The sequence below is a fragment of the Bombus flavifrons genome, chromosome 1 (assembly GCF_040668555.2).
Source record: "Bombus flavifrons isolate JBK064 chromosome 1, iyBomFlav1_principal, whole genome shotgun sequence".
Classification (NCBI taxonomy): domain Eukaryota; kingdom Metazoa; phylum Arthropoda; class Insecta; order Hymenoptera; family Apidae; genus Bombus; species Bombus flavifrons.
Window position 1 is genome coordinate 10,597,671 of NC_138442.1, and position 9,125 is coordinate 10,606,795.

The 9,125-nt window shown below is 37.8% G+C and overlaps 1 protein-coding gene across 7 annotated transcripts in view; it reads left to right on the forward strand.

The window, feature by feature from the left end:
• Positions 1–9,125, forward strand: part of hiw (MYC binding protein highwire) — a 264,809-nt gene that overhangs the window by 215,178 nt on the left and 40,506 nt on the right. The gene's annotated exons all lie outside the window — the stretch shown is intronic.

A 9,125-nucleotide genomic window follows, 5' to 3' on the forward strand; every position in this document is an offset into this window, starting at 1 on the left:
GTCTTCTTTTGCAGTTGCTCACGCAACGTAATTTCGTCCTCTGAAAGAATTCGTGGCTCCTTCCCATCCCGAATTACCGAAGTGTCGAGCAAAGTGGAACGACTCGAACGCGAAGTTAAACCGGTCGCGATTACACTGTTCCTTTTCTCGCGGTGATCCGAGCTCCGGGTCGTTTCATTAAAGTCGATTTTATCGACGTAATCGGCGACATTACGTAAGGAATGGGTCGGTACGGCTGGAAAGCTATTAAGAGCGTTTCTGGTGAAAATCGAGTGGCCCGATAACTCGTTCGAGCCCGACGGAGTGGCCGATAAGTCTTCGCGACAACCGGGCGATCAATCAGCGCGGAATACAAGTCGTCCATACCTCTCGACCCGTTATCGAAATCATGCCGAAGGAAAGGATGGCTTCCTGGTGGATGTGTGTGCTCGTGTGCGTTTCATCTTCTCAAAAATCTCCCTCCATATTTCATCCCTAGAACGATTTATTCCCTGGAATCACAACTTCTCCTCAAGAAACTTCGTTTCCATTATTTTTAACATTTTTTTTCACTGAGTTTCTTCAATTTTATTGTAAAATGAATCGTTAAAATGTTTCATTGAACGTTGTATCACGACCATGGAATTATTCCACTCGACTTTAAATCATTTAACTTAGTCGCTACTTTATTTCTACGAAAACCTGAAATTTTCTACAAGGATTTATGATTGAAATAATCTCGTTTAGATTATCATAGTTGTACTTAAAAATGTTAAATGATAAATTGGTCTCCGTTTAATATCAAATATGATCTCGTAAATAAAAGAGTTCTAAAAGATCGTAACTCCTGACAAAATTTTAAATATTCAATAAAAGTACAAAAAGGTAAAAACTTTCTATGGAATTTATGCTACTTCCGGGAATTTTTAGCAATTTCTATTCATGTCTGTTCGTAGCTAGTCGTTCTACCCATTTCATCGATCCCCAAACAAACTTTCGCTCAAACGTCTTTAGATCTTTCATCTGTTAACGAGAATTGGGTACCTATTGCGACCTTTCGTTACTCTCTTCTTTACTTCTTTTTTTTTTTTTTTTCAAATCCTCCAACATAACACTTTTCACCGCCACGAAGTCTATAGGAACGAGCTCGAGGAAAGATTTAAATAGTTCCTTTCTTTAAGCCGAAGTTACTTAATTCTTAATTCCAGATTTCAACAAGCTGATCACGTATTCAAGATTTGTACGCTAGACAGGTGCTTAGAGAATAGGGTTTTCCGATATTTCCTTCACCTCTTTTCAGCTTGAATTATGTGAAAAATACTAATCTCAGTCACAGGAGTTTTTTCTCTCTCATGAAAGCTCCATGACGTAATACGTCTAGCTTTTGTAATAGAAAAGTTCTTTATGGTGGTCTTCACGAAGACTGTTCGTTAGTAAAATAAAAATTTCGCATTTTCACGTGCTTATTTACAGTGACGAAATCTCGGTTTCTCAGTTCGTTGATACTTCCAGTACAATGGTTGTACCATGTCCTCTTCTTTCCCCTGTGGACGCGATATTCAGTTGGTTTCATTTTAACGAAGTAATACAATCGTGTTGAAAGAACGATGTCACACGAGCCTGGAAATTGCGTTTTCACGCGAGTATGCGGTTCCCTTGGTTCCCTCGACAACGAAGAATTTCCCGGTCGAATGCAAAGCCGCGTTAATTGCAACTGTAATACGTCAATGAAATAAAATTACCTAATTTTTCCCAATTCTTGCCTAAAGGATCATCGATGAGATTTTGTTGCCACAATCAGAGAATCTAGAAAGTAACAAAATGCTGTTATCTAACAAGGAGATAACAGAATGTGATAATTTGTTCATTTTTTCTATAACATGGTGTTTAACGATGCATTTCTTTAACATGCATTTTAAAGAGACTAATTTAATCTCGAGTATACGTAATGCGGAAGATTTAATAACTATAACGACGTGAAACCGCAAGAACACAGTTTTCGGATATATGTAAGGGATAAAGTATACGTGAAATTACCGCCTTGATTTACATCGATATTATCTCGGAGAAAAATGGACTGAATAAAAGTTACCTTAAAGTGTGGTGGGCGTAACTTGAATCTAGACCAAATCTTTCTAGCAGTTCTATAAATTTAATGTGACGTATATGGTTTCCTCCTTTTATAGTATGACTATCATCGATAGTACAATTATGATATTAGAATGTTATGGAAATTCATAGTTTTATTTAGAAGTAAGTTGAATTGAAGTAATAGAACCTAAGTAACGATTTGTTTCGCCTGCTTAATACATTAAGTGCTTTACTTTGGATACTTAGTATACTTCTCACGTTACACGTATTATATTGTGAATGTTATGCAAATGTATAGTTTTATTTACAAGTAAGTTGAATTGAAGTAATAGAACGTAACTAACGATTTGTTTCGCCTGCTTAATACATTAAGTGCTTTACTTTGGATACTCAGTATACTTCTCACGTTACACGTATTACATAAATTTTCAGCTTTAATATTTTCATAGTGTTATAATATAGATCGTTTCTAGAGTTTCCAGGATCAAATACAGAAAGTACATATTTTTAAACTTTTATGGGCCATAAAATAGTACTAACTACGCTACATGTGTTTTTCGTACTACAATTTCTTATGTCTTCATGTGTCATGAAGCAATGTGAGACAATCTTTCGGAAAATCGATCCGGAAGAGGAAATCGAGGGTGGAAATGTGTAGCCGGTGTCGTTTGACTGGCGACGATGAAAGAAAGGGCTCCAAGAGGGTCTGCGTACCGGAACCCGCATGAGATCCGTCGGATCTTTCGAATAGTTCACGCGGCGCGTTTCTTTCACACGACCGTGACGATGAGAAACATTCGACACGACGATGATGGTTTTTTAACACGGCAATGGCGCGTTTCTTTGATCTTTGAGCACTGTACTGAATGGTTTAGATTTTCTGGAAGTATTCCCGCCGTGCTCTTCTATACGCTCTCTCTCCGATGTCTTCCGGTTTCGATAATCTTCATAACATCTCATTAGATATGTACAACGAAGATTAATGCACAGAGTGAACTTGTTACAATTTACCCTTTTTAAGATTAATGAGCAATGCGTTGCAAGAGAAATTTTTACATAGACTGCTGGAAAGTTGTAATTTTTCTAACTGACACAATTATTGTATTTTTGTTTCTCGTATGTTTTCATAAAATTTATTAGAGAGTTAAACAACACACTGAATAATTGACATATGTTAGGATAGCCATTATACTACTTCTGGAGTATAAATGTACATTTCCAAGGGTGGAATTGCTTTATTTAAATAGCGCCGAATTGAATAACCCATTATTTTTACATTTTGTGTGTATTGCGTCAATATGAATATATTACTCAGCCTGTACCATATAATTTCTGTGAAGAAAGAAATATGTGCGTCGAAAGGGTTCAGGCGGTTTAAGCGGAAGCGCGGGGAACAAACAGAGAAGGTTAACCAGGAATTAAAAGAAATATTCGACATTGATAATTGTTGCCGGCGTGCCACGCTGCGTTGAGAGAGTTTTAAGAGAACTAATTATCGAAGAGGATGGAAGTAAAATGGAAGTAGGTAATGATGAACAGATTGGATTGCATGGTGTTGCCCTGAAACGGTCGGTGGAAACTCATTTTCATTTAGCGAAGTAAATTAATTACCTGCGCTGGCCAACAATAAGATTTTCTTCAAGGTTTTCGTTTTATTCGACATAAACGAGGTAACGAGCTTTCTTTCAAACGAACCTGAATTCCGTTCAATTCGGTCAGCTTATTAATTTAGCGACAAAATAAATCGATATTCAAGGAATTTCAATATACGACACAACGTGTAATTTCCTTCGCTAACTTCAATCACGTTAATTACAAGATCTGAATCGAATAATAATAAATCGCGTCTGTTAAATTTCAAACAGATTTAATGTTGACAAATTGAAGTGCAGTGTTTTAGGCTAAGAAAAAGAATCGCAGTTCGCGAAACGTCTGTTAGGACAGAAGGTGCATGTAGTTGTGGAGAGAATGCGGTTTTCTGCATTCGTCTGAAAGACTACGTGCAACGCGGGCGTATGAAACGACCCTTCTGCCACCGCCACACCATACGCTATTAATATCATGGGGTATATTTAGATTTCAATGGGGAAGAGAGAGCGGGGCCACGAGTTGCACGGCCGATACGCCGTCTGTAAAGTACACGAGACCCCGGCAATGAATCGCAATAAAGGAATTCGCTTCTTTGTCGATACGATACTCCGCTGAGATTCTCGTATCTCTTTTTAATTAAAGAGAAGGAAAATAATCGAACAATGGAACTTTGAATCATTATTAACGCAAAATTTTAAATTTCTCTTATTCTCGCTAATTGCAGATATCTTTCTATATATATACGACTATATATCATTTATCGATTTGTTTGACCTATCAATTTGTTTTAGTTTAATTGCAATTAGTCATCGTGAATATTAGCCAAGAAGTATTTATTGGATTTTCAAGTAGGAAATATTACAAAATAATAAAAATAAGAAATTGTTGTAATAAAAAGAGGAAGAAAAAGTTACTTGAACCAAAAATTGAGGAACTATATCTCCGTATTGCGTAATCTTATCGAGTCGTATATTGTACTCTATGAATATCGATAAAAGTAGTAAAAGCGTTATTATCAAATATATTTACTACGATTTCACTATAACACGGCGTCAGATAGCCTACAACACAGGATCGTAATTGTTGCTTCCGTCGATGAACTTAGGGCAATGAAACGAGTCGGGAATATCTTATTTTTGGATTTCTAGAGCGCACCGAACGGACATCGTTTTCTGGTTCATATTTATAATTAACACAGACTCAAGTTTTCCCGTTCATCTGCGACATCCTGTTTCTCCAACTCGTTGTTTTTTCATTTGGCTCGCGCGTTGGATGACTCCCGTGACCGTCAACACGTGACTGGCAAACGTTTCGTCATTTCGCGGATGTTCGTACCATCGACGAAACGCAAACGAACCTTCCGTGGCTGGCGAATCAACTTCACCAGCAATTCTTCCATACACCTCGTCGAAAGTGTCTGATCAATTATTTTGAGACAAATCTTCCTGTTAACCCATTAAGAACTAACATTAACGCAACGTTTTATTTGTAACTTTTTTAATCAATTCTTATTACTGAATTTTATTGAATTCATATTGTAATATCATAAATATCAAGAATTTGCTCAGTATCTTCTTAACCTGCTATTTTCTCTGGCATTTAAAGTCTAGAATTTTATGAAGAACTTAATGAATTATTTTTTCTTCAATTTATAGAACTTCCTTTTGTATCGCCGGCTTCTGGTGATTTTCTATAATGTATATGTTATTCTAATAAGTTTCCTGTCCCTTGACAAAACAACAGCTTATTTTATTTACATTTGTAATAATGTTATTTATACATTTATGCAATTTTTACATGTCGTTTCACTGGCAGGCCCGTAGTGGCTTAAAACAAGTCAAATTGGAAACTACAGATTATTTGTTACTAAAGTAACAATAAGTTGATCAATAAAGTAACATAAAATTGAAAGGCATTTTAAAAATTTATTTACACTATCTTCTAACTTCAATTTGAAATACAGATGTCTTAGAATGCCATTTTAGGATAAATAACTGCCAAGAATACAAAATCCCAAAAATACGAAACAGGGATTCGCCATTTTTCAGTGACAGCTCTGTCATTCGAGTTGATTACCTTGAGAAAAGAATCGCGGTGATACGTGAGCTTCTATAAAGATCTTTGGCTTAAAGGTCCATTAGGACGACGGTCTAATATCCTGGCGGCAGGTGACACATTGGCTCGTATGGAACACTTGGTGGATATTAAGAACGCGCCATTCGATATACGAGCATGACGAAATAAAAGCACGAACAGAAAGTTCGGCCGTCAGTTCGTCGATCAGGCCAGTATGTCACCTGGTCGTATGCTTCCAACACGTTTCGATTTTATACATTTTCCCATAAAATTTAAAACGACTACACGAGTTACGTCACGGGCCTCGTAAAACTCATGCCGAGCGCGGCGAAACAATCTCTTCGTTGAGCGAAAAATGGTAGAAGTTGCCAAACAACAGACGTGTTTCCCACAAAATGGATTTCTATTTAATTAGCATGAACAAAAAATAAAAGTTGCGATATGCCAACTTGTTTCTTTCAAAATTAATATTAGCTTGACGTCGTTCAATAAATTATCATAGTTAAACTATAGTAATTAAGACTCGCATAAATCTTCACGTATTACCGACGTTTCATAATATTATATTAAATTATTTTCTCCAGATACCCAAAAGTAATAAATACTTGAGTAACTTTCAATAAAATCAGATTTTTGGATTTTTCAAATGTATTCTAATGTCAAACGAAAATGGATCGGAAGATAACCCTTATGCTTCTCAAAAATCTACTTTTCGCAAGAATAGATCTCATTGAGAGAATAGAATTTATACCTGTGTTTCTATTAGCAAAATTGTTATTTTATCACAGTATCCCGATCATTATTCTGAAATACATCGGACGAGAATTAAAAATGCCACGGTATCCTTGTCTTGCTCTCTCAAAAAGAGAAAAGAATTGACAAATGTCCATAGTTTTCGTTCCAAACTCTCCAATTATATCTCTCGCTGCGGACAAAATTTCCAACACGCGGAAGTTGTATACTCATTTTCGCTCATTACACAGTTATCCAGTTCTTTCTCGTCATCATTCTGGAGCACATTACCCGCACGAGTAACAAGCTGTTTAACGAACAAGCCTCCGCGAAACAAACTCCCAGCTACGTAATTGACGCTCCCCCCGCGACCACTAGATCGGCTAGGAAACTAATCTCAGAGCCGGTTGCCATCGGAAGGCGGAAGGGATCCAGGTGGTCGAGAAACAATATCGCACGATATTACTAGCTGACGCGTCGTGGAATATATTAGATCCGGTCCAATTACAATGTCCCGATACATTCTATCCCACGTAAGCTGTTTTCGTCGACTACGGAACTCTCTCTCGCTCTCCACGGACCACGAAATGGAAAACGCGTTTACGTTCTAAGCTGGGGCTTAATATAAGCCGTTGACCGGCTCCAGTAGTGATTTCGATGTTACGATAACCCGAGAGAGAGAGAGAGAGAGAGAGAGAGAGAGAGAGAGAGAGAGTATGTTCATGCTACGCCAAGGGAGAGCCGACCGAAGTGATCCTCGATCGATTTTCCTGGACGATCTTCGACTCGCGGAGATTAGGTCAGGGACCAGAGAAACGGGTTAACCTACGTACAGGCGACGGTAGCACGACCATATCCAAGTGATGAGATGATTGGCTCGCTAATGAAACCTGATAGAGAAGCTCGCCTCGACTGCCTCGTTGCAGATTATTCTGTCGTGTAACGCGATGGATCGTGCCGGTGATCCCGTATACACTTCCGGCTAGCATGCACCTTTCGTCGTGGTCCCTACCACTTGCTGCCTCTTCTTCATCGTCCCCATTCAGATGGAAGATTTACAGATCCTGTAGGCTATAGATTTCCCTTTTTAGTGAGAAGAGAGATGGTAGATTTATGATAAGCGAGATAATGCACTGAATGGTGGACGTAGTCGGGCTTCGAGGACGTTTGTTGAAACAGAAAGATACAATTGAAGGATTGAATTTCTTCTTTTGTTGAGGAGATTCTCTATGGAATTCTATCGTAGAGTTCTATCTTTCTAATACGATGTTAGATGGTGATGTTATCGATGTATGCGCTGAATTAATTTGTGTTAACCGATTTCAGGGTAACGCACAGAAGGTACAGAAATTTTGGCAGAAAGTAGTTCGTAGTAGACGTTCGTTACTTTACGAAGGTTTGCAACAAATTGGAATATGGATCTAGATTTTCAAGGAGTAAAATACGATCAGAAGAACAGTTTCAATCGTTTAATTTATCTTGAATTAAGTTTGATTCAATAATTTTTCCAGCTGAAACAGAGTATTGACCAATGAGATACATCTGACTTGATATATCCGTTCATATTTCCACGTTCATCTTGACCACAGGTTGTTTAAACTCGAGCAACTTGACTAATCTAAACAAGACTAGACAAGTTTGTAGCCGAAACGTGACCCATTATATCATAATACGCTTTTCCCAATACCAGAAGCATCGAAACTAAACAAACGACGCGTCGTCCAAAAATCGGCCGGTCACATGCTTCCCATAATTCTACCGCCAAGAGCAACCGGTCGTCGAGAAAAATCACATCCTTATCTGAAAAATAGGCGCCCATAAAGTATCCGAGGAATCGGTGCGACATAGGGTGATTGCTCCGCGTACGTTGACTCGGTATCGCGACGACGCTACGCGGCGGCCTGTCGACGAAGTGGCGAGTGATAAAACACGCGAAGGATCACACCCTCGGAACGAAAGTACGACGAATCGCTCATGGAAGAAATATCGCGTTTGTTTTCTCCCGGTTATCCTGGATTTGCAGCGACCGTTCGATAAAACGTTTTCACGCTACATTGTCCTTAATGGCGGTCCGTTCAATTTCGAGGCTGACCTGCTTTCCGTGATTTTCACGTGAATTTCGTTCATCTAGTTCCCCTTGCATGTGCTTTTGTAGCTCTTTGATACTTGTTATGAATATGAATGTGATTGGCAATATGATATTGTAATCACTGATAATTGACACTGAAACTACCAAATATATAAAACCGATAGATTTTAGATTTTTTTTTCTTCTACAATTACTCGACATATGCGAATCTTGGCAAATTGAAACGTTCTCTTTTTATTAAGATAAAAATATAATATATCTATTTAGTTTCATTCTAAGTATATGAAGTAGTTAATTTGTTTCTAATATATTTACCTAAGTACACATAACAGGTTGGTAATTCTAAAATTACCTACCCTGATAAAAGTGCGAATATAAGATGGCGAGGAGATCTTTTTAGAGATATTTAAAGAGATACTAAATTTTAATGGTACTCCAATTTGGACAATTAAACAAACATCTGTCCTCTTGCTAATAAGAGTAACGAAGGGTTCTTTCTCCTTTCCATTCACTTTCATGGATACTTTTCAAACATACACACATAGTTCCATTTGATAGAAATTACGCT